This window comes from Heliangelus exortis, chromosome 21 (genome assembly GCF_036169615.1).
Source record: "Heliangelus exortis chromosome 21, bHelExo1.hap1, whole genome shotgun sequence".
Classification (NCBI taxonomy): domain Eukaryota; kingdom Metazoa; phylum Chordata; class Aves; order Apodiformes; family Trochilidae; genus Heliangelus; species Heliangelus exortis.
Genome location: NC_092442.1, coordinates 5,357,314 through 5,363,853, shown reverse-complemented (window position 1 = coordinate 5,363,853; position 6,540 = coordinate 5,357,314). Strand labels below are relative to the sequence as shown.

At 49.8% G+C, this 6,540-nt stretch overlaps 1 long non-coding RNA gene across 1 annotated transcript; it reads right to left on the bottom strand.

Moving 5' to 3' along the window:
* Positions 1-277: 277 nt before the first annotated feature.
* On the bottom strand, positions 278-6,316 carry LOC139805981 (uncharacterized). Its single transcript, XR_011730069.1, has 4 exons — positions 3,650-6,316; positions 3,097-3,150; positions 2,049-2,192; positions 278-350 (listed from the first exon to the last, which is right to left on the bottom strand). It is a non-coding gene; the product is annotated as an uncharacterized lncRNA (long non-coding RNA).
* Positions 6,317-6,540: the final 224 nt, after the last annotated feature.

The window sequence follows — 6,540 nt, the reverse complement described above, 5'->3', positions numbered from 1 at the left end:
GTGGGAGGGAAATGAAGCCAGAGAGTCTGCAGCAAGAGGTGGCCATGGGGACAAGGGACCAGAATCAGCCCCTGTCCTGGCGATCCAGCAGCCTCTCAGGCAGCAGCCAAGTGTCACCTGGACCTGGAGATATCACCCTTGGGCACAACATCTCAAGGAGGAGCATCTCAAGCAGCTGGTCCTACCTTGCAATGTTTTGGTGAACTTCCAGGGGACAGGAGCAGGTGAAAACATTCCAGTGCTGGGGAAGGGAATGTCCTTCAATTGCAGTCAGGTTGCTGTTCACCATCAGGCTTTGAGGATCTGTCTCTCATGGGATGGGAAGACCACGACTCCATGGAGAGCAGGGGCTTAATAAAGAAATGCAAAGCAGAGAGGCAATGAGGCACAGTGAAGAGAGTTTCATGCCTGCCCTAAACAATCTCTGACAGCCCAGGAGGAATTTGGATGATTTCAGTTTGGTTTTTAGCCTTATTCCTATTCCATTTAGCTAAATAAATAGAGGCTGGGTTTAAACTAATTTAGCTATGTGCATGCAGCCAACTTGCACAGCCTAAAGCAAATAATGATTTTTATTGAACTGGTGTGGTCTGAGTTTAGAAGAAGAATCTGGTGAAAGGTGAATTTTTAGAGGGTTTCCTGCCCTTTCCAAAAGGGCTGGTACCCAGCTGCTTACAGGTGGGGAAATGAGAGCAAGTACCTTAAAAAAAAACCAAAACAAACCAACCAAACAACAACAAAAAACCAAACCAGAAACAAGGCAGTTTTTAGTGAGAAGCCTGGATTTACAGCAAAGTTTCATTTGTCCTGGGTTGGCTTTAGAGCCATTTCATGTGCTGGATTTGTCTGCATGTGGGATTTAACAGGATCTTTTCAAAAAGGTTTAGAGAAAAAGAGCAGAGGGTTATTAAAAAGGCAATAATACACAACCAGGTATTAATGAGGCAATGTGGATCCTCCCCTCTCCCAGGGCAGGAGCAGAACCCCCAGGCAGCACAGCCTGGTACCAGGGTGAGCTTGGGAGGGCAGGGACCCAGCAGCAGGTGACATCTTCATGGCTCTTCTCATCTGGAGACTGATGGGATGATCCACTGCTGAGTTTCATTGGTTTATAACAACCTAATCCAAACAGATAAGGATACAAACCCACCCTCCCAGTTTCCTACCCCTGCTCCACATGGTGGGGACATCAGCCCTGCTCCCAGCTCCAGGAGGGAGGGAAGGACAATGCCTTTGCCTGCTTCCATTTCCAGGAGTGACCAAACATCTGTATTTGTGGCAATTCCCTCATTTCCCCTCTTCCATGGCCACCAAAGGGCAGTGATTTGGCAGGAAGGGCTTCAGCCTTGGCAGGGACACAAGGAGGTGGGATGTGGTCTGGGGGTGCCCTGGTGGAGCTGCCAGCACTGGCTGCAATCATCTGGTGGGAGTTTGATTTCTTGCCACACTGTTGCTCACATTTGTTTACTGCAGGAAATTCATCTTTTCAGCTCATGCTGGGGATTAATTAATGGTTATGGCTTCTGCGACCCTGTGATTAACTCATTTTCACATAATTGCTTGAAGACAAAACAATGTATTAGTAGCTTTTCTTCCTCCCCATCCCTGCTTGCCACGATCTCTGGAGAGACCCAGCAGTCAATAACAACTTGGGTTTTCCTTCCTTTTTATTTATTTATTTATTTATTTATTTATTTAATTTTTATTTTTTTTCCTTTATCACCTTTCTTGCACATTCCTATAGAGCCAGAAGAAGAAACCCAGTGAGAACTGGGGTTGAGAGCATGTCCCAGTAGAAGTCCAGCTGACCTCTGGCTGGGCACAGAGTCCTTCACTGCGACCTCCATGATAATTGCTGACCCAGTTTTTAAGGTTTGAGATCTCAGAGTCACAGAGAAAAGGGCTTGGCCTAAGACTGCTGCAACCCAGAGCAAGACAGGTCACCTGGAGAAGGGCAAGGGCAAGGAGAAACAAACCTTCCTCCTTCATGAGCAGGCAGCACCTTGAGTGCTGCAAGGTCTTGGTGTGCAAGAGGTGGTGAGACAGACCTGGCACGTGTGTGGAATCCATCCTCCATCCTTGCACGTTGCAGGGGACCAAGTCTTGCTAAGAAGTCAGAGTCACAGGTAAGGTGAACACATCCAAATCCTTCCTCTGGGATCTTTTCCAACATGTTCTGCCCAGAAGCTGCTCTGCATTGAAGCAGGGACAGAAAAATCAGCAAGCAGAAAAGCCTCTCCTCTGGGACACCTCTTCAACCACCACTGCCAGGTGATTTAGTGCAGGATTTAGAGAAACCCCATTTTCCCCTCTGGGACATCAAAGGAGAGGGACTGCCATGGTCCACATGCCTACCAGGGGACACAAAGGACTTGGTACCTTCACTTCCTGAGGACCAGGGATGGCCAGGATGGAGGAGGAGCCTGGAGATCCAGCACGAGGTGCTTCACCTGTTCCCCTGCCAAAGCCAGGGCTGTGGCCCCATCCCAACTCAGAGATTGCTTTTCACCATTGAAAGAGAGGCTGAAACTCACTCTTGGCCTCACCCAGGCTCCAGCAGGAACAGCTGCCTTGCCTCCCATCACAAACTCATTTCAATCCCAGATTATGGAGCTAAAACACTTGGCTGACAGAAATAATAAGCACTCAGCAGGCAGCCAGCAGCTCTGCTTGGCTTCCCTCTCCCCACGCCCTTAATCTATTTTTCAGAGAGAGTCTTCAAGCAATTTAAGCTGGTCTTTCAAAGCCAAGAAGCTTTAAACTTGGACATTGAGATTTGTCCTTGCTTGTCCTCTGCTCATGCTTTGGCTCCATCCCTGGTCACCAGCAAAAGAGGGGACAGGGCAGGAAGGATGGGCCGTGATTTCTTCTCCACAGAGATGGGATGGATGGAGAGAGAGAAGGGTTGAGGCCAGGAGAGAGGGCAGTGCTGGCAATGCAGATGTGGAAAATGTGGCTCTGGAGATTATGGTGCTAAATCCAAGTTGTCCTGCACAGAAAGCTGGCAGACTGCAGAAAGGGAGCCCCAAAGTGAAATGCTGCCTTGGGGTCTGCCTCCAAGCAGGAACATCAGATTAGGTGGATGGAAAGACCTACTTGCTTCCTGGGATGGAAGGGAAGAGTGCTGGAAAGGTGGTTTCCATCCTCACACTGCCCAACAGGAATGAGAATAAGGTTTAAATCAAGCAATTATTGCCTTAATTTCTCTTGAGCTTCAAACATCTCAAATTGCCAGAGAGTTCTTTGGGGTTTGGCTTGGCCTTTTTTTTTTTTTTTTCTTCTTTTTAATCTTATTTTTCCTACCCCTCTTTACTGGTTCTAATTGTGCCATTAGTAATTAATGACTTTGAAGGGAGACTTTTTCTTTTTAATTAAAGGAAGAAGAGGAAAGCCACAGTAACACACAGGCATTACTGCACTGTGCATGGGTGGGATTTCCCTGAAGCTGTTTCTCTTCCAGCACATGGGGAAGGGGCTGGAACCAGCCAGGGGACATTTTCTGTGCCACTGTACCCCAGTTTGGAGAGCTCATCCTCCCACCTTCTCCATGGCAGGGAGCTCTGCCAGGGGATAAATTCTAACACCAAGAGAGACACACTTCAAGAACAAACTCACATGGAGATGACAGGCTGGATGGTGCAAAACCCACCCCAGATGTGGCTTTTCTTCCAGAGAAGACCTCAGGCTGATCTGGTCCCCTCCAAACATCTGGAGAACTTTGTGGAAGCTCATCCAACCTGCTGAAGAAATAGCAAAGCCACAATTTGGACCCTAGCAATGCTACATTGTCCCCACTGCTGGCTGGGGGTCCTCTCTGGAGATGTGGCAGCCCTGGGGACCCTGAGACCATCACTTGCTGATGAATCTCCACCAGGCTCTGCTCTGCAGCCTCAGCAGGGACTCACTCCCTGCCTCTGCCCTCACCCACCAGGAGCTGCCCAGCTCCTGGGCAGGCAGTGCAGGGCATCCTCACATCTCATCTCACCCAGCAAATGGGGAATTATTTCCCCTGCTGCCACTTGCTCCTCCATCCAAGTCGATGCAGGGCTCCATTTGTCATCGTTTGTGAGAGCAGGAAGGGAGAGGCCACCACACTGAAGGGGAATTGATTGCTTGGATGCTGGCCGGGCTGGGCAGCAGCCTGAGCTCCTGGTAATTGCAAATTATTCCTTTAGTGGCCTCACAGGTGAGAGGATTCCTGCTGCTCCACCTCCAGTGCCTCCCAAGCTCCTGAGGGAACTGGTTTGCTCCCAGGTCTGGAGGAGGAGGAGAGTCTGTGGGGTGTGATGCAGGGGAGAGGATGAGAGCCACGCAGGGTGGGTTTGCTGATGCTCCTCAAATCACTTCCAGCAGGTGAAGGGGGTTTTGGAGGAGCCTGTGGGAAGCAAAGGGACTGGGAAGGAGAAAAAAGGGAATGAAGCTCGACATGTGCAGATGTAGCTCTGTAAAGGGTACAGTAAAACTCAGCAGGAAAGGAGGGATAATTGGCCCTGAATTAGCGACTGATGCTCAGGAAACAGCTCTTGGGGCTCCTGCAAACAGCTGGGAGCAAACACCTGCCCAGCAGCCAGGGGAATTAAGGGGGGAAAAAAATAAAATCCCCAAAAGCTAGCAGAAATGTCAAGGTGATAGAAAGGAAGCAGCACAAAGCAGCAGAGGATGTTATCCCAGGCCATTAGCTGAGATTCACAGACACTCTTAGGCCATGGGCTCAGCCCCAGCCATCTCCTTGGAAAAGCTCTGAAGAAAGGAGGTGAAAGCCAGGAGAAAAAACCAGCCATGGGTAATAGGGGCACTGAGAGCACGTTTCAGCAGGGAGGGAAAGGCTGAGATGATCTTGATGCCCAGCAGGGAGCCCAGAGCCAGTGTGAGCCATGGGCTTTGGGTTGTGCCAACCTGGAGGTGCTGGGGATGCTGAGCAAGGAGCAGGGCTGAGCATTCACCTCTCCCCCTGGCTACAGGCTCAGAGGAGGGCTGAGAGGGAGAAGATTTGCAGGGGGTGAAGGAGCTTTGCTGGCCCCAGCAATGGGGGAACAGGCTGGGGTGGGCAGCAGGGAGGAGGAGAGGTGCTGGGGAAGGTGTTTTGTGGTCCCACCCCCTGGGCTAAAGAGATGATGCCTGCAGGGTGGGGGTGTCTGCCCACTCCTCTGGGTGTTATTACAGCAGCTGAACTGTGAGAAGTGAGGTTCCAATATTCCAATGTGGAAATCCACTGTCCTCAGCAGGGAACCCCCTCTCAAAAGCAGGGAAGCCTTGCACTGGAGATCAGCTTAGGAGAGGAAAGAAAATCTAGGACCTGGAAGGCTCCTGGATCTTCCCAAGATGTTACAGTTTTCTGAGCCATCCTCAGCACCTGGGTGGGATGGGCACACCAAGGTCTCCCTGCTTCTCTTTGGGCAGAGTCCAACAGAGCAATGACATGGAAAATCTGGTAAGAAATCAGGGATGTGAGTTGAGGCAAAGAAAGAAGAAAAAATAGCATTATCCATCATCTTTTATCCACCATCTTCCCAAAGCAACGGGAAGAGATGATGGAGAGGATGCACAGGTCACTGAGTCCAGCCCCAGCTGCACCATGTGGCTTCAGGAAAGGTCACCACTCCCAGGGGACAAGGGACTGACCCCTCCCTGTCTCACTATGCAGGTGACAGTCACTGTCCCCTCACCTGCACCACACCACTTCACCTCAAGGCAAATGGATCTTTCACCAGCTGAAGGATGATGCATCCTGCTCCTCCCTTTCACTCACCTCTTCCCTTTTTTGCCCTGTTTTTATTTTTGAAACTCTCGGAGAACCTCACGTTAACAGCAGCTTGGAGAAAGTAATCAAGTTATTTCTAGGAAGAGAACTAATTTAATGCATGGATGACTTTAGCTCAAAAGAAGAAATAAGGACACTCAGGCATCCTAAGGGAGCAGAATAATAGGGTAATTTGCACAAGATGAAGAGAAAGGGGGGGAAAAAACAGCCATTACTTCTGCATCATCTTCTTTACAAATCTTCTGCTCTCCCCTGTTTCCTGGTCACCACCACCAAGACTTCAGATGTCCAAAAAACTGAAGCTCTCCTTGACAAACATATGGAAACCAGGATGTTTTCATTTTCCCAAAAGGCTCTGTGATGTATTTTTCCCTTCCCTTCGCCCTCCCAACCTCCTTGTGGGAAGTTTCCATTTTGGGAAAACCACCTTTTCTGTCCATAAAACTGTTCCTGCCAAGGATTTCCAAGCAGCAAGTGAATTCACAGGGATGGTCAAGTGGTGGGAATAACAAAGTTGGTGTGGCAGAGGGACAGACACAGGTCCCTCCAGTCCTGCAACTGGTAGCAGCCTTGGGACAGGCTGCTGGAAGGGATGCTCTTCCACCTGCAAGAAATTATTCACCTCAAGCTTGGAAACAGCAAGTTCTGCCATGAAAACAGGTGATTTTTCTTGCTTTTGTCCTGGATGGACTCCCTGCCTGTTCCCTCCCTGCTCCTTGTGGGGGTGAGGGAATTGTGGAGCAGCTGCTGGAACTGTGCAGGCAGTATGGGATCAGCTG